Source organism: Oncorhynchus clarkii, chromosome 31 (genome assembly GCF_045791955.1).
Source record: "Oncorhynchus clarkii lewisi isolate Uvic-CL-2024 chromosome 31, UVic_Ocla_1.0, whole genome shotgun sequence".
Classification (NCBI taxonomy): domain Eukaryota; kingdom Metazoa; phylum Chordata; class Actinopteri; order Salmoniformes; family Salmonidae; genus Oncorhynchus; species Oncorhynchus clarkii.
In genome coordinates this window covers 35,637,615-35,663,542 of record NC_092177.1, presented here as the reverse complement: position 1 = coordinate 35,663,542, position 25,928 = coordinate 35,637,615, and the positions used below count along the sequence as shown (strand labels likewise).

The following is a 25,928-nucleotide window of genomic DNA, read 5'->3' as shown; positions in this document are numbered from 1 at the left end:
AGTCGACAACAGACTCATGTTTGGAAAGTCTGTTAAATAATTTCCTGCAGTACGTTGGTGCCTTTGGAAATTTTGTCTCAAATTCCCCCATACTGTATATTAGGGTGGCAGGTAGCCTAGCGGTGACCGAAAGATTGCTAGATCGAATCCCGAGCTGACAAGGTAAAAATCTGTCATTCTGCCTCCGAACAAGGCAGTTAACCCACTGTTCCTAGGCTGTCATTTTAAATAAGAAGTTGTTCTTAACTGACTTACCTAGTTAAATAAAATATGAGAAGCAACCCCAAAGACAATTAGTAGAATAAGTTCAAATATAATTTTATTTAACATTGGTGACAGACAATGGACCCTGTAAGTAGAGTTTAATTCAGTAGAGTACTGTACTGTTCAGTTCATTAGAGTAGAGAATGTTAGAATAAAGGGGGATACAGTACATTATACTGTACTCTATTTTACTGAACTATACTTTAGGATATTACATCCAAATTATAACACAGTACATGGGATCATGACACACATCATCAATACAGGCACATATCAGGCATCATAATTAGGTGCCAGATTACATTTAAACCAAGTATTTTTCTGCATATCTAAGCACACATCTTGAGCTATCTGTATCCTCCTGACTGGTGGTTATTTTATTTATTTATTAACTAAACAAAATATTAGTTGCATCTCTGCTAAAATCTGGGTAAAAATATTGAAAGGAAGGTGGGTGGCTAGTACCACAGAGAAACAACCCCCCAAAATTCGTTGTATTTATTAATCAAGAAGGACTCAATACCCTATAGCTTGATCAAAGCTCTGTGCCTGGTCCAGTCAACTCAAAAATATAAACAGGATAAATATGAGGGGGCACGTGCCCATATGGGCCCTTTCGGGAACCCTTTTTTTCTACGAGTGTATATGTTCTTACAATTGGATATGAGGGACACTGTGGAACCAAAACGATATATCAGTATTCCTAGGCTCTGTAATGTATTAATTAATGTCGACAGGTGATGTAAGGCTGATTTAAGGTTACAGGTGGGCGACCCTTTAGATAACGAACGGTTGTATACTGTCGTGATAGTACACCCGCCTCTCTCGCCCCCTTCTATGTGCGCGAGCTTTGTGTGTGCCCACGTCGCGCTTGCGCTGTGGAACCAGAAGAGCCAGAAGAAAAAGACGAGAGAGTGGATTCGATTTAATAAAGCAAGGCAAGAGATTTTGTGTCAATATCGTTTTGGTTCGACGAAATGGAGAAGGTAGGTTGCGCATCATGGCTTTCGGAGGTGCGAGTTAATGCGAAATGCGTACATTAATGGCTCGGATCAAGGATAGCGCGCTATCATTGGCACGCTATTGTGAACAAAAAGCAGCGATGACAGCTGTTCACTTGTGGCAATAATGCACATCTGTAAAAACAAATAATTGTCCTTAGAAAGACATTGCCACTATTGAAAATAATTATATTCCTAAATTAAGAAGTGTATCTCATTTTAATGTCAAGGCTTTGTATTTTGGGATATATTCGGGATAGCCTACTAAATAATCGAACGATATAAATGCGCATTATAGTTGACATTTAATATAGAGCTTATTATTTTCAAATAATGGGCACTCCTTAGGCTGTCATGCGATAAAAGGTTACACGGCTTGTGTTGTAAGATTAAGCCATTTACAGCAAATAGGCAACCCATAACATCTTAAGTATATAGCCTACACCTCTCTAAAGCCATTTGATTTGATTCAATTATTATTTCAGCTTTTCATTCTACAGTTCTAATGTGCGGGTTTTTGTTCGTTCCAAAGGCAGCGTAGGCAACATGTATTGGAATAAGAAAACGATGTGAAGAGCACATAATGTTTTTATGACGGGACGCCGCAGGGAAGACGCCGAGCCCCCGTCAGTTTATTTGGGGGAAAATCGTTGGAGTGGTTCAATTCCCTGAGTAACAGCTTGGATGTAAAGGGGACGTTACAGTAAGACATTCCAAAGATGCCCAAGAGGTGGACCGCAGCAACGCCATGCAGCTATCTCCCTGTCGTCTTGTTGGTGATCGTTCTGCCCAGGTGTATACTGTCAATCCGTGCTGACAAAACCATCAGCAAGGAAGACCATGTTACTGCTACGGTCAATGCCACCGTACTTGACTCCAAAGGCAATCCAAAGCAAATTCTAACCAAGGACGATGGCACCTACGGTCAGAATTCACCGAAAGTGGACGCGAAAGGAATCGTGATTGGACCTGCACCGAATCATGGAGGTAGGTCATATATAATTTATCAGCAGTGATGTATAGTTGCATTCAGAGGTAAATACATGGTGTTAATGCATGCGTGATGTTTAAGTAGCTTACCCCATTAATGCAATTGTTTGAATGATATTGAGGAATTGCATTGAAGGCTACTTAAGATGTCAATAATACTACTACCAGCATGCAAACTGTGCTTGAAAATGGCAAGTGAAAGCTGTTCCCATAATATTTTCTAGTTCCAGACATTGCTTCTGTGTAATCATCAAGAGTGGGTGGGTGGGGGTGTACATAAAAATGGCACCCAGGAGTTCACCTGACTGGGGAAGTAGACAAAGTTGCCTATCATAACATCTAAGATAACACTTGTCAGAAATAATAAGGGTCAATGTATGGTTTTCTTCAGGCAATTGTATCTATAAAAAACATCTGAACTATTTGCCAGGCTCTGCTGGTGACACACGCCGCACACAGTAACAAGACAAATGCAGTGTCTCTCCAAATGACACAGTAACAAACTACTGGGATATTTGCGATCCAGTTTGAAGGGCCTTCTACCAAACCGTTGCTGTATTAATAAATACACAATTGTTTAGGCAATATTTTCCTGTTATTCCAAGATGCTATATTTTCTTTCTTCAGTAGTCGCATTTCCCCTTTCGGCCCTTGTCATTATCTGTTATGGGGCCACATATTGGAATATTTTCATGTTTCTGCAAAGCCAAGCTGATTTCTGGTCACTTCTCAAAATATCAAAGGGAATCTCTGACATACTTTCTGGACATTGTCATTTACATGATATTTTGTTCAAAATCGAGCACTACTTCCTTTTCAGGATTTGCAAACATTGGTAACTTTTCAAATCATGAAAAAAGGACGCTCTTCTAATTCTACCCGTTAGTTATTATCTATTTTCTGTATTTTTACCTCACTTTTTCTCCCCAAATTCGATCTTGTCTCAATGCTTCAATTCCCTAATGGGCTCAGGAGGCAAAAGTCGAGTCGCGAATCCTCCGAAACATGACCCCCCAAACAGCGTTTCTCAACGCCCGCCCACTTAACCCGGAAGCCAGTCGCACCAATGTGTCGGAGGAAACACTGTTCAATTGACAATGTGGTCAGCCTGCAGGCGCCCAGCCCACCACAAGTAGTCGCTAGAGCGCAATAAGCCAAGTAAAGACCCCCCGGCCAAACCCTCCCCTAACCCGGACGACGCTGGGCCAATTGTGCACTGCCCTATGGGACTCCCGATCACGGCCAGTTGTGATACAGACTGGGATAGAACCCAGATCTGTAGTGACGTCTCTAGCACTGTGATGCTGCTCCACTTGGGAGGCCCTAACCATTTTTTTTCATTGGACTTCGGGACCTCCTTGCTGTGTAAACTCATATTTACCCCATTTCCCTAAGCCCCTTGTTTGAGTGCCTTCAGGCTAATCTGTAAACAGACTGGATGGGCTGAATACACATTGCAACTGTAGCTGTCCTGTATCTCTCCCCTCAGCTTTCGATGAACACTTAACAGCAGTGTCCCCAAAACACCCTTCCCCAGGGTTTATGTAATCATTCTGAGGAGGCCCTGGCTGACTTGTGAGGGCTTGGCTTGGTAAGGAATCTGAAGAACACTCAGAAGGGGGTTGAGGGCCATTTCGCATGCTTGTTATTTACAACCACAACATCATGTTCCACCCACCCCTTACATACATCTGGTGTGCACTGTGCATTCACCACAGGCTGTGTGTTTTGAATGTGTCAATGATTTTGTGTGTGACTGTATTACTGAGCGTAATTTCATCCTTTAGCTATGAACATTGTGTGCTAGTACACTCTTGGTCCACTTTTTCCCTACTCCAACAAACATTCAAAAAACCATTAACCGGGTCTCTAAGCTTCTGTAGTAGAACATTACATAATGGATCACTTAAACACGTTTTGGCTGAATCATTCTGGCCCTGAGATGTATTGCAATGATAGGCCAATGGTGATGGGGCCATATCATCTTCCCGGCATCGGAGGCGTGAACCCTCGTCTCTCTGCTCTGGTCGCTAGCTTTGTTCAGGATACAGGATGCACAAAAAAGAGCATGACATTGAGAGAAAGTGTAAATGAGGTCAAACATCTTCACCTAGCCAGTCCCTCCAGGATTCTGTGATTCTGCGATGGCAATGTTTTTGGCAAAATCAACAAATCCCCAAATATTATGCAAGGGTTTGCAAATTTTAACATTCACCGCACTATTAGCTGTGAAATCATTGCAATATTATAGCATAAAACTGACCAATCACTGCAGTACAAAAAGAGGGCTCCAACCAATCACACATTTATCACATAATCTGGTTCAATCAAGCCAAACATCCACATTTCCCTCATCACTGCATTTTTTGCCACAAATTGGACAAAATCATTGCATATTGCCATGCAAAATGTCAGAATTGCCGCAGCAAAATCTGGCATTTTTGCCCGCAAATGTATTAAAAAAATCCTGCAAAATCATGGAGTGACAGCATATCCTGGACTTCTGTCAAAGGAAGAGCGAGGATACAAGCAAACAGTCAGTTTCAATTTTCCTACCTCTCTTTGTTCTTGGCATAAGGGTTCTTTGTTCTGAACAGTTCTTTGTCTTCCTTGTTCACAAAGAACAAAATGATACCCTTTTTGTAAAGGTTTTACTTGATATAGAACATGATAGGTGTACAGTTGCTATGGAAACTGAAATGGCCAGAAAAGTAATACCACTGTTTCCATTTCTGTTGTGGGCAGAAGGTGCCTTTTGAATCGTCTAAGTGTATATTCAAACTTCAGTATGGGCAGCCTAAAATAGTTACAAACCCCCTGTTCTTGTGGTGTCCAAAAGTATGATAGAGAACTTCATTGGTTGAAATCTGATTTGACGTACAGTGCCTTCAGAATGTATTCAAATCCCTTGACTTTTGCCACATTTTGTTGTGTAACTGGCCTACATCTAATACCACATAATGTTGTTTTTAGATTTTTTTTTACAAATGATTAAAAATGAAAAGCTGAGATGTCTTAAGTCAATAAGTATTCAACCCCTTTGTTATGGCAAGCCTAAATAAGTTCAGGAGTAAAGGTTTGCTTAACAAGTCATGTAATAAGTTGCATGGACTCACTCTGTGTGTAATAATCGTGTTTAACATTGACTTTTGAATACTTCCTCATCTCTGTACCCCACACATACAATTATCTGTAAGGTCCCTCATTCGAGCAGTGAATTTCAAACACAGATCCAACCACGAAGACCAGGGAAGTTTTCTAATACTACAAAGATACAGGCATCCTTCCTAACTCAGTTGCCAGAGATGAAGGAAACCACTCAGAGATTTCAACATGAGGCCAATGGTGACTTTAAAACAGTTACAGAGATTAATTGCTGTGATATGGGAACTGAGGATGGATCAACAACATTGTAGTTACTCCACAATACTAACCTAAATGGCAGAGTGAAAAGAAGAAAGCCTGTACAGAATACAAATATTCCAAAACATGCATCTTGTTTGCAATAAGGTACTAAAGTAAAACTGCAAAAAGCTTTATGTCCTGAATACAAAGGGTTATGCTTGGGGCAAATCCAACACAACAAATCACTGAGTACCACCTTTCATATTGTTAAGCATGGTGGTGGCTGCATCATATTATGGGTATGCTTGTCATCGCCAGGGCCTAGGGAGTTTTTCTTCAGGATGCAAATAAATGGAATAGCACTAAGCACAGGCAAAATTCTCCCAGAAAGACACTGGGATACAAATTCATCTTTCAGCTGGACAATAACCTGACACACAAGGCCAAATATACACTGGAGTTGCTTACCAAGAAGACATTGAATGTTCCTGAGTGGCCTAGTTACAATTTTGACTTGGTTTGGCTTGAACATCTATGGCAAGACTGTAAAATGGCTGTCAAGCAATGACCAACAACCAACTTGACAGAGCTTGAATAATTTAAAAATAATAATGTGCAAATATTGTACAATCCAGGTGTGCAAAGCTCTTAGACTTACCCAGAAAGATTCACAGCTGTAATCGCTGCCAAATGTGATTGTAACATGTATTGACTAAGAGGTGTGAATATTTATGTACATTTGATGTTTCTGTATTTAACATTCAATACATTTTTTTAAAAAATCTAAAAACATGTTTTCACATTTTCATTATGGGTTATTGTGTGTAGATGGGTGGTTAAAAAAACATATTTAATCAATTTTGAATTCAGGCTGTAACACAACAACGTGGAATAAGTCACGGTGTATGAATACTTTCTGAAGGCACTGTAGATTAGCCTTGAGTCCTAGACTAGGACTTGTTTTTGGTGTCACTCAGGTTGACTGCCAAAGGCCTAGTTACCATCATCTGCTGATGGCACCGTGGTGGCAGTTCGGCCTGGGTGGGGTGGCGTGACCTGTGCCACAACCCTTCCAGAAAACCACCAACCCCAAACTCGGGTCAGGCAAAGTGGAACATCAACAGCATGTTAGTAGGCATATGACCAAGAGAAGGGTGAAAAAACATACACAGAATAATGTTCAACAAAGTAACAAAAGAACAAGTTTGTATGTCTTGGGTCGTAGTTACTTAGGAGATCTCTGATGTTTGGTATCACATCATGTCCATTTACCGTACTCAACGGGAATTGCTATTACTGTCATGGTAAGGTTCTTCTGTTGAAGGGGTTACTTAACTGGGCTAGAACTGGTTTTCGCACTGCCTACCTACACAGAATTGCATTACTCTGCTGTCAAGGGTAAGTCAAGGCCATCGCAATTTTCATAGCACCACACATGAACCTGACTCAATGGAATTATCACCAGCACTCGATTTCAAGGAAGTCACATGCCTGTTGAATTCTTCGACCTTGGCAGTTACCTGCATTCCACTTGACACTTTTGTGTTCCTATACCTGAGGGAATGAAAGACATTTGATTTCAATACAGCCTTTTCCTCAGAGGTGTAGGTATGAGACTAACATGGAACCCAAACCGGCTGCGCGCGTGCGCCATCGTGCATAAATGTATTTTGTCCCCCTACACCAAACGCGATCACGACACGCAGTTTAAAATATCAAAACAAACTCTGAACCAATGACATTAATTTGGGGACAGGTCGAAATCAGGGTATTTAAATATCTAAATATTTTTTACCATTATTTTAGTAGGCAAGTCAGTTAAGAACAAATTCTTATTTTCACTAACGGCCTAGGAACAGTGGGTTAACTGCCTGATCAGGGGCAGAACGACAGATTTGTACCTTGTCAGCTCGGGGATTTGAACTTGCAACCTTTCGGTTACTAGTTGAACACTCTAACCACTAGGCACAATCCTCTTTGTCCACTGTCTCTTATCAATCCAACAATTCATCCACCTGATTTTGCAGAGTCAATGGAGCTAGGTGTGTGTGGCAGGTCAGAGATCAGCCCTAGGCATGCGCACATGCAGGGCGCCTTGAATTGCAGGCCGCAATCACACACTATATTTAACTAGGCAAGTCAGTTAAGAACAAATTCTTATTTTACAAGAACGGCCTACCCCGGCCAAACCCTCCCCTAACCGGGACAACGCTGGGCCAATTGTGTGCCACCCTATGGGACTCCCAATCACGGCTGGTTATGATACAGCCCGGGATCGAACCAGGTTCTGTACTGATGACTCTAGCACTGAGATGCAGTTCCTTAGACTGCTGAGACACTCGGGAGCTCGTTAAAGTACTGTGTTCTAAATTTGGTTACTGCTATTATTACAAAGCTAACACGTTCTCCACGAGGACCAAATATTGTAAGGACTTCATAAAAATGGCAACTATGTTGCTGCGGTGGCTGCCAGCTGTCCCTTCTATGGAGGCCATTAATAGAAACAGAAACAAAATCTTGGCTTCATCAAACTGGTTTACTCTGGAGTCTTGGCAGAGATATAGAAGGTATCAGAGCACCTATAAAGTACAACAACTCTCTTCGCAGAGCGCCTTGACCTTTGTCTGTACCCTTTGAACCTTGACCCTTAGTTGTGCCTAGGACATTTCAATCAAACCCACTTCGCTCTGCTGATTTTGAACTCTGTCTGTGGTCTGTTAAGTGAGGTGTCAAACTGATTGTATCCATTTAATTCAGTTCTCTTTTATGTTAATGGAAAGTTTATCTTGTAACATCCTCACATAACCTTTTCAATAGCCCCTGAATTAAATATGATTTGTTATACAGAGTGTGAGTACTGGTAGTACTTCAGGAGAGAAGTTTACATTTCTGAAAGCCATTCTAAACACAGTCCACAGCCTCCAGATCTCTTGGAACATAAACCTGTTGATTTATCGCTTCCTGTTTTGAGTCATGTAGCATTAGAATTTTGTCCTCGGGCCATTCTGCCTTTCCATCTCTATCTCTCTGCGTCTCTGGCTGCCCAACCGTAGGACTGAGGCGGTCTCCAAGGGCATAGGACATATGGTGGTGAGATCAAACGATCGAAGCCCAAGCTGCTCTGCCTTCGCTAGAGCCATAAAGAAGAGCAGTCGCTCGGATAAATGTTCTTCTTTCCCCTCCTCGCCTCCGCTCCATTCACTTTGCCCAGTCTCTCCTCACCAGCCAGTGCCAGCACCTTAGGCCTAGAAATCATAGTTTAGGAATGAGAAATCATTCCAAAACCAAGACAAGCTATCAAGACAGTACCACCCAATCAGAAGTCAGACCCAGAGCAGCCAGAGTAACCAGCCTTGTCAGATGGATGGAAGTCTGTCCGTATAGAGTACTTGGCCAGTAAGACCGTGTGTCAATGGAAACCCTGTTGTGCCGTTGCGTAGTTGCCGAGCCAGGTGATTTGGGAAGCTCGAGTGAGCCCACATGGCGATAAATGACCCTAGCATGGCATGGCTCGTTGGGGATGTAGGCTAATTAGCCTCACCCCAGGCCATGGATGACCAACACTCCCTCGCTACTGGGAAGAAATATTGGCTTGCAGTAGGTAGGGAGTAGGGATACTGAGGTTGCTGCTGTACCCCCTGAAAAATCTGAAAAAAAAAAAAAAAAATTCTCAAAAGTAGTGCACTGGGTCTTTACGAGTATTAGCGGGCCAATATAGACGTCTGTAGCGCAGGCAAAAAACATTTTTTAAGCATCTCCGCTTTGGCAAAAAGGTAGTTGTATAATTAAGAACAGTGTCTTTCAGGATTTAATAGTTGGAATTGTAAGAGTTGTTGCCCTGTCCCTTTCTCTGCAATTGTCCTTCTAATGGAATCTAGAAAGAACAAAACCATGTCCACAAACATTTACATCAAAAAGTTCTGGGCAGACACAAAACATCCACATTTTGATCAAATAACATGGAAAACAACCACTTTTTGTGCAGTATTACTTTACCATCCTTACAAACCACTTAATGTACATTACTGTATTGCACATAGGCTGGTCATCTAGGTTTATACCTGTAGACTTTCCATCACCATGAAGAGAAACAGTGCATAATACAGTAATTGAGTACATTGAGACATCAAGTGGTTTGGTGCTGTGATGATGGGGCTCAGTTGGTAGAGCATGGTGCTTGCAATGTTAGGGTTGTGGGTTCGATTCCCACGGGGGACCAGTTTTTTAAAAAAAGTGAGTGCATACATTTTCATACTAAGTAAGTTGCTCTGGATAAGAGTGTCTACTAAAATGGAAAATAACTGAAATTGTCAATTCATTAATCACATAGAAATAAGTTACATTTGCAAGATATTTCAAGATACTGGAATAAATATCAAGCAAGTCTTTTTTTATTTCACAAAACAGGTTAACTGTTTTGTACAGATCATTTTCAGACGCAAGTTAAAAATTATGGTAAACTTATTTTGTTGCATCCACCAAAATTGCAGCACCCTTACCCCCAAACTGCTTCCTGTGGCTATATCAAATGTAGAGTTTTTTTCCCCCTATGATTTTTATTTTGAGCAGCAGTGGCAACATTTTAATTATATTGTTATCTTCCATTGAAACTCATCTGAATATTGAGGACCGTTTAATTGTATTTCTTGATCTCAATGACATCACCAGCCAATTCTATATTAATCCCAGAAATGATCTAACTAGCGTAAAGTTACAGTTACTACGCTTCTTGGATTACAAGCCAGCTAGCTAGCTAGTTACCATGGAGGTTTCTTGGACAATCTGATGAGAATATGAGCAGATATGGATCTTGTTGTAACCTTTCACTCTGGGGGGATGCCTTAATACTGTATGCCTTGTGAACCTGCTCAGTATCTCCTTTATTTTCTGTATCGCACAATTAACACAAAACAATTATGTGGGCTGTAACATTGTAATACCACACACGCAGGATAGGAAATGTATGCAGGACAAATAGGAAAAACAGATAATTTAATTTCACACCAAATTGGTTTGGATCGTTTTTTCCAAACTCTGGCACGTGTTCCTCCTTAGTTTGGTTCGTTTGGACTGGTGTGAACACTCTATCTGCACTAGGGAGTGCACTAAACAACGCACTGTGGTTTGCTCAAAAAAGGGTGGTCCTGGTCCGATTCTATTAGTACCATGATGCAGTTCGCTCCAGGTGAGAACGCAGTCCGGACCAAACACCGGAAAAGAACCAGAGGCGTACAGCATTTGATAAAAATGCATGCAGGACGATGGCTTAATATCTCTGAAACATTCTGTGAGTAGCAGTGCTTTTATAACCTCATCAGATTAATCAATCAATCAAATGTATTTATAAAGCCCTTTTTACATCAGCAGATGTCACAAAGTGCTATACAGAAACACAGCATAAACCCCAACAAGCAAGCAATGCAGATGTAGAAGCACGGTGGCTAGGAAAAACTCCATAGAAAAGCAGGAACCTAGGAAGAAACCTAGAGAGGAACCAGGCTTTGGAGGGGTGGCCAGTCCTCTTCTGGTTGTGCCAAGTGGAGATTATAAGAGTACATGGCCATTTAAGGCCAGATTGTTGTTCAAGATGTTCATAGATGACCAGCAGGGTCAAATAATAATCACAGTGGTTGTAGAGGGTGCAACAGGTCAGTACCTCAGGTCAGTTGGCTTTTCATAGCCTAGCATTCAGAGGTAGAGAGACGAAAACAGCAGGTCCGGTGAACAGGTCACAGTTCCCTAGCCGTAGGCAGAACAGTTGAAACTGGAGCAGCAGCACGACCAGGCGGACTGGGGACAGCCAGGAGTCATCAGGCCAGGTAGTCCTGAGGCATGATCCAAGGGCTCAGATCCTCTGGGAGAGAGAGAGAGAATTAGAGGGAGCATACTTAAATTCACACAGGACACCAGATAAGACAGGAGAATTACACCAGATATAACAGACTGACCCTAGCCCCCCGGCACAAAGACTATTGCAGCATAGATACTGGAGACTGAGACGGGTGTGTCGGGGGACACTGTGGCCTCGTCCGACGATACCCCCGAACAGGGCCAACCAGGCAGGATATAATCACACCCATTTTGCCAAAGCACAGCTCCAACACCACTAAAGGGATATCAACAGACCACCAACTTACTACCCTGAGACAAGGCTGAGAATGGCCCACAAAGATCTTCTCCACCGAACAGACGCAAACCGGACAGGAAGATCACGTCTGTGACTCAACTCACTCAAGTGATGCACCCCTCCTAGGGACTGCAGGGAAGAGCAGTAGTAAGATTAGGGGAGACGGGGGCTATACCAGGGATATAGGCTACTGAATATAGACTATTCACTTCGCAGTTAGATTGGCTATTCTTCCCGCATGTTTTTTGAAGACCAAAGCGAAAGTAAAATGATGTTTTTGGACACAAGGTATGCTTCTTGCTAATCATAGATGATTAAATGTGAGCATTTTTCTCCAATAAACAAATGGCTTGCATGAACGCGTGGTATTGTTTAGGCATTTCAGTTTGTTTGACATTTGGCAATGTGAAACCAACCGGACCAAATTAGAAAATAATTCTATGTAACTAATAATCAAACACTGTTTCAAACTATAGCTCAGAACTATGTGTGAAAACGCCCTTAGTCAGTGGTGACTAATGAAAGCCTTGGTAGTGGAGTTCCATCCGGTGTTCTGCTATTAGACTGCAGTGTATTATTTCCATTGTGTGCTGCCACAGTATCTGCGGGCTGCTAGCTGTGGCTCTGTGAATGTGAGGAGGAGGGGAGGGGGGCGGCAGCTCTGAAGCAGACAGAGAGAGAGCAGTCTCCTAAGCCTTCAGTGATGATGACGGATGAGCCATTTTGATTGGTTGGAGGTTGGTGGGTCGAACAGAGCGCTCCATCCGCAGCATTAAGGAGAAAATGTGCCGTTAAATTGCCTTGGACGCACCAGCCTAACCACAGACGAGATGAATGTTAGAACAAAGGGCAGCAGCCTACACTGTCATCATCTCTCTGGAGTTTCACTGTACATTGGCCATGTTGGGATATAGAATATACCCCAATTGGTTGCCTCTGGAAGGAAACGGAGCAGGTTTGGGGAAGATGTCACTCAAATTTAGTTTGCCTTTGTTATTTGATCATGACTTTTGTACAGTGTGTTGTTACTTATACAGTATGATGCCCAAGGGATTGACATTCATGGCAAAATTGGATGAGTTTTCCTCCTCACTCACACACTTATAAAGTAGACGTGTAAATATCGGCAGAATTATTTTATATAATTTTTTTTAGCAGTTATTCTGAATATTAGATTATTAGCAGTAATATGTAGGTTATAATAACCTTGACCTTGACGTTAAGAGGGTTCAGCTGTGACGTTGGTGTTCCTGTTACCTCACAGTGGTCCTGCTGGCTCTCTGTCACCTATGTGAGCCGAGCCCACTAAGCCGAGTGAGTCAGGCGAGGTTATGTGATTCTAATGGTTATCCTGCTCCCCACCACCATTACGCTAACTCATTCATTAAACAGAAGTCTGAGCTTTGAGGGAGAGCAATCCTCGGGGAGTGTGGAACTGGAAGAGTCCCACAGACAAGTGGTTTACTGGAACTGTGAAGTTAAAACTGTAGCTTTAATAAATAGCACTAGCCATGTTCTGAGAGCTTTCTTGGTTGAAAACTAATCTGGTAAATATACAGTGCCATTCGGAAAGTATTCACACCCCTTGACTTCTTCCACATTTTGTTGTTACAAAGTGGGATTAAAATGGATTTGTCATTTTTGTCTACGATCTACACAAAATAATATAATGTCACAGTGGAAGAAAAATTCTAGCATTGTTAAAAGAAATCGATATATTTGTCAATTTTTTTTGCCTTATTGCAAACAGGATGCATGTTTTGGAATATTTGCATTCAGTCCAGCCTTCCTAATTTTCACTCTGTCATTTAGGTTATTATTGTGAAGTAAATACATTGTTCCTCCGTTTTCTCCGATCACAGCCAATAAACTTGGTAACTGTATTAAAGTCACCTTTGGCTTCATGATAAAATCCCTAAGCGGTTTCCTTCCTCTTCGACAGCTGAGTTAGGAAGGACACCTGTATTTTGTAGTGACTGGGTGCATTGATACACCGTCCAAATTGTAATAAATAACTTCACAATGCTCAACGGGATATTCAATGCCTCCTTCTTTGTGTTTGATATTCACTGCTCGACTGAGGGACCTTACAATTATCTGTATGTGTGGGGTACAGAGGTGAGGTAGTCATTCAAAAATCATGTTAAATATTGTACACGGAGTGAGTCCATGCAACTTATTATGTAACTTGTTAAGCACATGTTTACTCCTAAACTTGTTTAGGCTTGCCATAACAAAGGGGTTGAATACTTATTGGCGAAATACATTTCAGCTTTTAATTTTAATTTCTAAAAACATAATTTCACTTTGACATTATGGGGTATTGTGTGTAGGCCGGTGACACAACATCTCAATTTAATAATTTTTCAATTCAGGATGTAACACAGCAAAATTTGGAAAAAGTTTAGGAGTGTTGAATAATTTTTGAAGGCTGATTGTATTTGTATTTATTATTAGCAGTAGCAGCTACTCTTCCTGGGTTCCAGCATAATTAAGCCAGTTATACAATTTTAAATACATTACAATACATTTCACAATAGATTTTACCACACATTGTGTGCCCTCAGGCCACTACTAAAAGGACCTTGCTTTCTCGTTGTAAGCTCATTTACTTGTAACTCCCAGCCGAATAGCGTTGCACTTCTGTCATCGGATGGAAATTAAGTTATTTTCTGCCGAATGTGTTGCACAAATGTATATTCTGTGAAGGAAAACGATAGTTGCATGTCCCTGATCACTCTATTGAAGCAAAAAAAAACACTGTTGACTTTCAATATAAACCGCAACCCCTGTCAATACACAGCTGGACTCGCCTGCTCCCGCTTTCTCCTGTTGTGCTATTTACAAACAAACACGTGACTGGCTCAGCTATTCTGTCTTCATAATGTAAAATAATGTGACCGCTGAAATAAAGAACACAATCTGTTTCATCTCCTAACTTTGACTGCAGTTATTCACTTAAAAAATAGCTACAAATATGAAAATGTATAGAAAAACTTAAAAGAAATAGTTGCAACGATATTGACGATTTTGAAAAACAATCCCATGGCTATTTCCGGTGTACTGCCCAAGTCAAATGTTTTTTTTTTTACATCAGATTTTACTTCTTGCATTAGTTAAAATAGATTTCCATGTCATGGCTCTATGTAGTACTGTGCGCCTCCCATAGTTCTGGGGGTCTGTGAAGAGACCTCTGGTTGCAGGTCTTGTGTGGTAGGCATGGGTATTCGAGCTGTGTGCTAGTAGTTTAAACAGATAGCTCGGTGCATTCAACATGTCAATACCTCTCACAAATAAACTCAGCAAAAAAATAAACAGCTCTTTTTCAGGACCCTGTCTTTCAAAGATAATTCATAAAATCTAAATAACTTCACAGATCTTCATTGTAAAGGGTTTAAACACTGTTTCCCATGCTTGTTCAATAAACCATAAACAATTAATGAACATGCACCTGTGGAACGATTGTTAAGACACTAACAGCTTACAGAGGGTAGGCCATTAAGATCACAGTTAAGAAAAGTTAGGACACTAAAGAGGCCTTTCTACTGACTGAAAAAGACCAAAAGAAAGATGCCCAGGGTACCTGCACATCTGCATGAATGTGCCTTAGGTATGCTGCAAGGAGGCATGAGGACTGCAGATGTGGCCAGGGCAATACATTGCAATGTCCGTACTGTGAGACGCCTAAGACAGCGCAATAGGAAGACGGGAGGGACAGCTGATCGTCCTCGCAGTGGCCGACCACGTGTAACAACACGTCGCCTATGGACACAAACCCACCGTCGCTGAAGCAGACAGAACTGGCAAAGTCGCGATATTGTTTCACCAGGGGTGATATCGGATTCGCGTTTATTGTTGAAGGAATGAGCGTTACACCGAGGCCTGTACTCTGGAGCGGGATCGATTTTGGAGGTGGAGGGTCCGTCATGGTCTGGGGCGGTCTGCAGGCAATCTCACTTCTGTGCGCTGCAGGGAAGGCATCCTCCTTCCCTGGTACCCTTCCTGCAGGCTCATCCTGACATGACCCTCCAGCATGCCAATGCCACCAGCCATACTGCTCGTTCTGTGCTAGATTTCCTGCAAAACAGGAATGTCAGTGTTCTGCCATGGCCAGCAAAGAGCCCGGATCATAATCCCATTGAGCACGTCTGGGACCTGTTTGAAAGGATGGTGATCGGATTCCCCCCAGAAATGTCCAGGAACTTGCCTTGGTGGAAGAGTGGGGTAACATCTCACAGCAAGAACTGGCAGATCTGGTGCAGTCTATGAGAAGGATATGCACTGCAGTACTTAATGCAGCTGGTGGCCACACCAGATACAGACTGTTACTTTTGATTTTGACCCCCCCCCCCCCCCCCCTTTGTTCAGGGACACATTATTCTATTTCTGTTAGTCACATGTCTGTGGAACTTGTTCAGTTTATGTCTCAGTTGTTGAATCTTGTTATGTTCATACAAATATTTACACATGTTAAGTTTGCTGAAATTAAACGCAGTTGACAGTGACAGGACGTTTCTTTTTTTGACTTCATCAGTACTTGTAAACTCAGCAGTCTTTCCACTGCTTTGAGCCAGTAGAGGTTGACATGCATATTATTCATGTTAGCTCTCCATGTACATTTAAGGGCCAGCCGTGCTGACCTGTTCTGGGCCAATTGTAATTTTCCTAAATCCCTCTTTGTGGCACCTGACCACATGACTGCAAGGGATATAAAGCCACAACACATATGTTTTTCCAGCAGCCGATTATGGTCAATAATGTCAAAAGCTGCACTGAAGTCTAACTAAACAGCTCCCAACAATCTTTATATTATCAATTTCTTTCAGCCAATCATCATTAATTTGTGTAGTGCCATACATGCTAAGTGCCCTTCCCTATAAGCGTGCTTAATTTGTTTACTGTAGCAAATAGCATTGTACCTGGTCAAACACAAGTTTTTTTCAAAAGTTTACTAAGGGTTGGTAACAGGCTGATTGGTCGGCTGTTTGAGCCACTAAAGAGTTCTTTGCTATTCTCAGGTAGCGGAATAACTTTTGTTTCCCTCTAGGCTTCAGGGCACACACTATCCAATTGGCTTATATTGAAGAGACGGTAAATAGGAGAGGCAATATCGTCCACTGTCATCCTCAGTAATTTTCCATCCAAGTTGTCAGACCAAGGTGGCTTGCCATAGTTGATAGACAAAAATAATTGTTTCACCTCTTCCACACTCACTTTATGGAAATCAACATTACAATGCTTGTCTTTCTACGTTTGGTCAGTTATGCATGGATGTGTATGTTCAGAATTTGTTGTTGTCTAAGTTTTCTAATAACCTGGTAGGTTGACTAATAACCTGAACCAGGCTGCAGGCAATGGTTACAATTTTAAGCTTTTTCTTGAGTGGGCAGCTTGATGAAATCCAGTCAATATTTAGGTCACCCAGAAAACATAAATATTTAGGTCACACAGAAAATGTTGAACAAGTCTTGCATTTTGCAAAAGTACTGTATGTCTCAGTTTAATACCAATGCCTTTCACAACATCCCACATTTGACATGTGCCATTTAAAGCCTTGTGCAACAGGAGATACACAAGATCCGTGTGCAAAGCGTTGTCTATTCTCACCACAATACCAGAAGCTGGTTTACTGTCTTGTGGGTCTTGTCGCAGATTCACACTTTCTGTTCGTGTTCTCTCGCTGCATAGTGCAACATTGCTCTGAGTCACCCCACACACTCTATTATGAAGACACTATCAGTGGCTAGCAAGTAACTCAGCTTAACAGCAAAGCATTGCATCGGTCTTCTTCCAATGGAATATATCACCCAAGAAGGCTCTGCAGAAATACATATGGGCAGTGTCAAATTGAAGTGCACCACGAGATGTCTTATTTTCTGTACAAGGCCCGTCCGTGGATGACGAGTGCTGTCCTTGGGGGCAAAAAAAAAAACATAGTTCTGAATTGCACCGTAACTCTCAGAAATTAGTAGGAGTGAAAATGACCCTGTTGCGAACTTCAGAATCGTCATTGTGGTGACATGTGCCGACAGAAAGTAGTTGACTTGTTCCACATTTCATTGTGTTACAGCCTGAATTAACAAATGTTTCATGTGTTTTCTCACCCACCGACACACAATAGCCCATAATGACGAAGTGAAAATGTTTTTAGAACTGTTTGCACATTTATTGCAAATTAAATACAGAAATCGAATTTACATAAGTATTCACTCCCTGAGTCAATACACGTTAGAATCACCTTTTGGCAGCGATTCCAGGTGAGTCTTTCTGGGTAAGTCTGTAAGAGCTTTGTACACCTTCCTTGTACAATAGTTGCACATTATTCTTCTTTGTGCACAAAATTCTTCAAGCTCTGTCAAGTTGGTTGTTGATCATTGCTCGACAGCCATTTTCAAGTCTTGCCATAGATTTCCAGGCCATTTTTAAGACAACTGTAACTAGGCCACTCAGGAACATTCAATATCGTCTTGGTAAGCTATTCCAGTGTATATTTGGCCTTGTGTTTCAGGTTATTGTTCTGCTGGAAGGTGAATGTCTCCCAGTGTCTGTTGGAAAGCAGACTGAGCAATATTTTCCTCTAGGATTTTGCGTATTCTGTAATTTTGTTGTTGTTGTTGATTAAACTCCCTAGTCTAGCATACCATAACATGATGCAGCCATCGCCATTGAAAATATGAAGCGTGGTACTCAGTGATGTGTTGGATTTGGCCCAAACATAACGCTTTGTTGTTAAACACTATTAAACACTATTATTGCACAGTCCATGCAACTTATTATGTGACATATTAAGCAAATTTGCCATAACAAAGGGGTTGAATACTTACTGACTTAAGACATTTCAGCTTTTGATTTTTTATTAATTAAAAAATAAACATAATTCCACTTTGACATTATGTGGTATCGTGTGTAGGCCAATGACACAAAATCTCAATTTAACACAACACAACAGAATGTGGAAAAAGTCACAGCCTAATTTGTTTTCAAGGGCCTTTGCTATAAGAGCTACTGCAAATGCTCTGACGGTTCCACCATGCATACATGTAGGGTTTTTAAGCCTGAGAACTAGGCCATGCCTCCATTGGTTGAATTTCTATTTGTCAATTGGCTTATCAGTTCAGATGTCGGTAAACGTATTTTATATAAACTTACCTCAGGTGAAAAGAATAGAGGTTACTTCATTATTTCAAGCGGAAATGTTACCCACTGCCTTGATTCGGAGCCCGATTTAAAAAAATAAAATAAAAAAATAAAAAAGATTGGATAAAGGTAGAGACTCAGAGCTACTAAATTGTATGTCATACACTGCAGTTGGGGAACAATGGGGAAAGTAATTCTGCTTTGAAAGCTGATTAACTTGTAACTCCACTTTTGAGAAAATGGCCCTTGAATGTTTTTGGTACAGCTACTGGAGAGCTCTTATTTGTCAACTCCTATTGAGCATCGTTCACACCATCTTAAAGGAAACATCCACTCAAAACCACTCATTCCTTTAATTTACAGTGTTAAATAATACTAATATGTGAGAATACAATTTCTTGTGAACAAATGTTTCATTTTGCTATTATAATAAGGTTGGTAGCTTGGAAAATCGTTGTGGAAATCTGTTGCCGCTCAAGTCAACTACAAAATCCAGAATGCAAATGTAGCTACACAAAATAATACCAAAGACAATATCAGCATGTAAAGTAGCTAGATAGCTGTAGAATCGGCAAAAAAAAAATCTGCATTATCAATTTAGGAATCTACAATCTCACCATGTTCAACCTGCAGATCAATGTGCCACAGAGTCGTGTCTGACATTCGCAACGGCAGATATACACTGCTCAAAAAAATAAAGGGAACACTTAAACAACACAATGTAACTCCAAGTCAATCACACTTCTGTGAAATCAAACTGTCCACTTAGGAAGCAACACTGATTGACAATACATTTCACATGCTGTTGTGCAAATGGAATAGACAACAGGTGGAAATTATAGGCAATTAGCAAGACACCCCCAATAAAGGAGTGGTTCTGCAGGTGGGGACCACAGACCACTTCTCAGTTCCTATGCTTCCTGGCTGATGTTTTGCTCCCTTTTGAATGCTGGCGGTGCTTTCACTCTAGTGGTAGCATGAGACAGAGTCTACAACCCACACAAGTGGCTCAGGTAGTGCAGCTCATCCAGGATGGCAAATCAATGCGAGCTGTGGCTAGAAGGTTTGCTGTGTCTGTCAGCGTAGTGTCCAGAGCATGGAGGCGCTACCAGGAGACAGGCCAGTACATCAGGAGAAGTGGAGGAGGCCGTAGGAGGACAACAACCCAGCAGCAGGATCGCTACCTCCGTCTTTGTGCAAGGAGGAGCAGGAGGAGCACAGCCAGAGCTCTGCAAAATGACCTCCAGCAGGCCACAAATGTGCATGTGTCTGCTCAAACAGTCAGAAACAGACTCCATGAGGGTGGTATGAGGGCCCGACGTCCACAGGTGGGGGTTGTGCTTACAGCCCAACACTGTGCAGGACGTTTGGCATTTGCCAGAGAACACCAAGATTGGCAAATTCGCCACTGGCGCCCTGTGCTCTTCACAGATGAAAGCAGGTTCACACTGAGCACATGTGACAGACGTGACAGAGTCTGGAGACGCCGTGGAGAACGTTCTGCTGCCTGCAACATCCTCCAGCATGACCGGTTTGGCGGTGGGTCAGTCATGGTGTGAGGTGGCGTTTCTTTGGGTGGCCGCACAGCCCTCCATGTGCTCGCCAGAGGTAGCCTAAATGCCATTAGGTACCGAGATGAGATCCTCAGACCCCTTGTGAGACCATATGCTGGTGCTGTTGGCCCTGGGTTCATCCTAATGCAAAACAATGCTAGACCTCAGGTGGCTGGAGTGTGTCAGCAGTTCCTGCAAGAGGAAGGCATTGATGCTATGGACTGGCCCGCCCGTTCCCCAGACCTGAATCCAATTGAGCACATCTGGGACATCATCCAGGAGTTGGCGGATGCTTTAGTCCAGGTCTGGTAGGAGATCCCTCAGGAGACCATCCGCCACCTCATCAGGAGCATGCCCAGGCGTTGTAGGGAGGTCATACAGGCACGTGGAGGCCACACACACTACTGAACCTCATTTTGACTTGTTTTAAGGACATTACATCAAAGTTGGATCAGCCTGTAGTGTGGTTTTCCACTTTAATTTTGAGTGTGACTCCAAATCCAGACTTCCATGTGTTGATACATTTCCATTGAGAATTGTTGTGTGATTTTGTTGTCAGCACATTCAACTATGTAAAGAAAAAAGTATTTAATAAGAATATTTCATTAATTCAGATCTAGGATGTGTTATTTTAGTGTTTCCTTTATTTTTGTGAGCAGTGTACTTTTGAGGAGATGGGTAACGTTGCCCATGCTACGTCAATGGGCCACATGGTGCATTCTGGGCGATTCTAGGACAAGGAGCGCTCTCTTTCAAGGGGTTAATGGAAGTCTATTAAGCGCTAGCTCCAAAACCAACATTAGCAGGAATTTCGTCAACAAGAAGTACAACATTACAAATATTTTCTGAGATGTGAGATAATTAACTTGCTATCTCTAATATCGTATATCTTTGGAATATCGTATAGCTGAGGAAAATGTGTCTGTTTCTCGACATATACACTGACTTTGAGAAGGGATTGCGTGGCGATTAGCTTAGCAACTGCGTGATGCAGCATGGACGGGGCGTAATATGATTTCTATCTCCTTTCGAATAATATTTCTAGCAACAGAACCATGCACCCTGGACTGAACTGGCAGACAAACATTTCTCGAGGTAGGAATATCAAAAACATTTGATCAATGGCTCATTCGAGAGAAGACATCCTACCGAGTTATGACATCGGCCAGAAATTAAATCTGACATGTGTGATAGACAGTTGCCCGCAATCTAAAAGTCGTATTCCTATTAACTTCCAGTGTGTAGTGAGAGCAATTCTATCAGAGTGCTACGTCATACCAGACGGATTTCTGCCTGCTTGAACATCAATAACTCAGATACACATGAAATGACCCAGGAAATCAATAGAACATCACGCAGAGTTGCACAAAAACAATATAACGTTCAAGATGGGTGAACCTTTAACCCTTAGCCCGCCCATCTTTTTAAGGATTCACATGTGAGGCCATGTGCTAAACAGAGTGAGTCGTGTCAAACGACCAAAGATTTCAAGACTAAAAGTGGTCAAGTGAAATGAAAAATTCCAGGTAAAAATACACTTTATCTAGTCCTTTGCCTATGTCTTAGTCTGACTTTGGTGCAGGTCATGTTGTTCTTCACATTACCATCTCTGGTAAACACACACTATATCAATTAAAAGTATTTGTCACATGCACAGGATACAGAAGGTGTAAATGGTACGGTGAAATGGTTACTTGCATATTTGCATAGTAGCAATATCAGAAATAGAAAGTGTCTAGATAAAAAAAAATATTATTCCAGCAAGCATGTTTCTCATGTTTCAGTCACAATTTCTAAACCATACTGTACTGTCTTTGAGTCAGTCGTGTCTGTGTGTGTGGTCTAAATAACTAAACTGGCTAGTTTGCCTGTCTGTAAAGAGAAGGTTGGGCCTTGCGTTGATCCTGCTGCTCTGATTGGAAAGAGTGAAGCTCTATTTCCCTGTCCACTCGCTTCATAATTTCTCCCGATCACTTTTCCTTGCATGTTTTCGGTCTGATCGTTTAGATTGCTGCTGCCTGCTACTATGATACATCACATGGCGAGGACGTTTGCTATCAATGTGCATAATATCTAACAAGTGGGGCAAGGGTAGGGAAAACATATGAAATGTTAATGCCCATTCTGACTGAGTGACAGCAAACTTGGCTGCCCTCTGCAAATTGAGGAGACACACAGACACACCCACCCTTCCGCACGCTGCTACTAATCCTCAGATTTTTTGCAGTGATAATGTGCAGGGAGATATTTTGCCAACATCTATTTAGACATATTCAAATACTATCTTTTTTTCCGATCCAACTATCAACTGTCAATTTACGGATACAATTACGAGTATGGCCATGTCGGCACACCCCTGACACACTTGTCTAAATTGATGGGTAATGTGAAAGAAATGCTGTAACCACCCCACAGCCACAACTAGCTAAGTGGATGGGTCACTACCGTCTAGACATGTTCATGAAGTACAATAGATGGCCGTAATCACCCCCAGACACACCTGGCTAACGTGATGGGTCATGTAATCACCTGACAAAGTGGAGTATTTTGTTTAGACATGTAGGTAGCTAAACATTGAGCCATAATCCCAACCCATACTACTAGCAACACAAACGGATTGTCATAGCTAGCCACCACGCATGAGATGCTGTAGTATGAATCTGGAGGTAGCTAAAGCTAAGCATCTATGTTCAATGTTAGCTAGCTAGCTAACATTAGGCTATATCTAACAATGCAAATCGCGTTGTAGATTATGAGAAACAAATAATACTACTACACAGATCATACACGTAAAGTTATCTAGCGAGCCAGCAAACTTGCAATGAAAACGACTTTCTGACAAAATTAGAAATGTAGCTAGACTCTGACCCATATACATGGATTAACATTTCGTGGCATACATTTTGTTTGGCCCGCATTGTGTCAAGTCACTCCAGTTCACACTGACCGTGTACAGAAAGTTGTCCAACAACTTTTTCCCACTGATCTTTGTCGATAGTGTCACGACTTCCGCCGAAGTTTGTCCCTCTCCTTGTTCGGGCGGCGTTCGGCGATCTACCTTCTAGCCATCGCTGATCCTCTTTTCATTTTCCTTTGGTTTTGTCTTGTCTTCCATCACACCTGGTTCCAATCCCATCAATTACATGTTGTGTATTTAACCCTCTGTTCCCCCTCATGTCCTTCTCTGTGATTGTTTATTGTAAGTGCTTGTGCACGTCTGTCCTGGTGTGCGTCGGGTTATGTACCCATTATTTGATTGTTCTGTTTTCCGTTGTTTATTTTTTGTTATTAATCTGCGCTGTTTGGAAACACAGTTTTTGCTCTCCTGCGTCTGACTTCTCTGCCGCCAGTACGCACCCCTTACAGATAACGTCTGGTAAATTCTGGGCAGCAATGTTGAGAGCAGTAGCAACACTTTAGCAGTTCTCCATGGCTAATGTTATATCTTTAAAAAATGCTGCGGTAGCAAGGATTGCCTATGTATACTGAGCAGCTCACGTTATAGACAGGAGCATGCTACATGGCAGACCAATCCAAACTAATCTCTCAGCATGTTCAGCCCATCCATTATCTCATCCAGTCATGGCTAGCGGGAAGGTTCCTGCCTTTTTCTGTGGCTAAACCAATTAAGCTTGTAATTGAACAATTGTACAGTATATGTACAGTGCCTTGCGAAAGTATTCGGCCCCCTTGAACTTTGCGACCTTTTGCCACATTTCAGGCTTCAAACATAAAGATATAAAACTGTATTTTTTTGTGAAGAATCAACAACAAGTGGGACACAATCATGAAGTGGAACGACATTTATTGGATATTTCAAACTTTTTTAACAAATCAAAAACTGAAAAATTGGGCGTGCAAAATTATTCAGCCCCTTTACTTTTAGTGCAGCAAACTCTCTCCAGAAGTTCAGTGAGGATCTCTGAATGATCCAATGTTGACCTAAATGACTAATGATGATAAATACAATCCACCTGTGTATAATCAAGTCTCCGTATAAATGCACCTGCACTGTGATAGTCTCAAAGGTCCGTTAGAAGCGCAGAGAGCATCATGAAGAACAAGGAACACACCAGGCAGGTCCGAGATACTGTTGTGAAGAAGTTTAAAGCCGGATTTGGATACAAAAATATTTCCCAAGCTTTAAACATCCCAAGGAGCACTGTGCAAGCGATAATATTGAAATGGAAGGAGTATCAGACCACTGCAAATCTACCAAGACCTGGCCGTCCCTCTAAACTTTCAGCTCATACAAGGAGAAGACTGATCAGAGATGCAGCCAAGAGGCCCATGATCACTCTGGATGAACTGCAGAGATCTACAGCTGAGGTGGGAGACTCTGTCCATAGGACAACAATCAGTTGTATATTGCACAAATCTGGCCTTTATGGAAGAGTGGCAAGAAGAAAGCCATTTCTTAAAGATATCCATAAAAAGTGTCATATAAAGTTTGCCACAAGCCACCTGGGAGACACACCAAACATGTGGAAGAAGGTGCTCTGGTCAGATGAAACCAAAATTGAACTTTTTGGCAACAATGCAAAACGTTATGTTTGGCGTAAAAGCAACACAGCTGAACACACCATCCCCACTGTCAAACATGGTGGTGGCAGCATCATGGTTTGGGCCTGCTTTTCTTCAGCAGGGACAGGGAAGATGGTTAAAATTGATGGGAAGATGGATGGAGCCAAATACAGGACCATTCTGGAAGAAAACCTGATGGAGTCTGCAAAAGACCTGAGACTGGGACGGAGATTTGTCTTCCAACAAGACAATGATCCAAAACATAAAGCAAAATCTACAATGGAATGGTTCAAAAATAAACATATCCAGGTGTTAGAATGGCCAAGTCAAAGTCCAGACCTGAATCCAATCGAGAATCTGTGGAAAGAACTGACAACTGCTGTTCACAAATGCTCTCCATCCAACCTCACTGAGCTCGAGCTGTTTTGCAAGGAGGAATGGGAAAAAATGTCAGTCTCTCGATGTGCAAAACTGATAGAGACATACCCCAAGCGACTTACAGCTGTAATCGCAGCAAAAGGTGGCGCTACAAAGTATTAACTTAAGGGGGCTGAATAATTTTGCACGCCCAATTTTTCAGTTTTTGCTTTGTTAAAAAAGTTTTAAATATCCAATAAATGTCGTTCCACTTCATGATTGTGTCCCACTTGTTGTTGATTCTTCACAAAAAAATACAGTTGTATATCTTTATGTTTGAAGCCTGAAATGTGGCAAAAGGTCGCAAAGTTCAAGGGGGCCGAATACTTTCGCAAGGCACTGTATTTACAGATGGCATACAAGTTTGTTATTAAGGTACATGAAAGTTCACATGTTCCAGAAGGCATTTTTTTAATTAATAAAATGTGTTCAAATGCCTCTCCTATGAAGTCGACATACGCCTAGCTTCCTGAAACGGGTCACAAATACTCTGCTTATCATGTGGTGTGGGAGTTCAATTCACATCTTTCGACTATAGCCCAACTTTAGAATGTCGACGACGATTAAAAC

At 41.8% G+C, this 25,928-nt stretch overlaps 1 pseudogene; it reads left to right on the top strand.

Moving 5' to 3' along the window:
• Positions 1 to 1,126: 1,126 nt before the first annotated feature.
• LOC139390562 (E3 ubiquitin-protein ligase RNF130-like) overlaps positions 1,127 to 25,928 on the top strand; it is a 77,812-nt pseudogene continuing 53,010 nt past the window's right edge.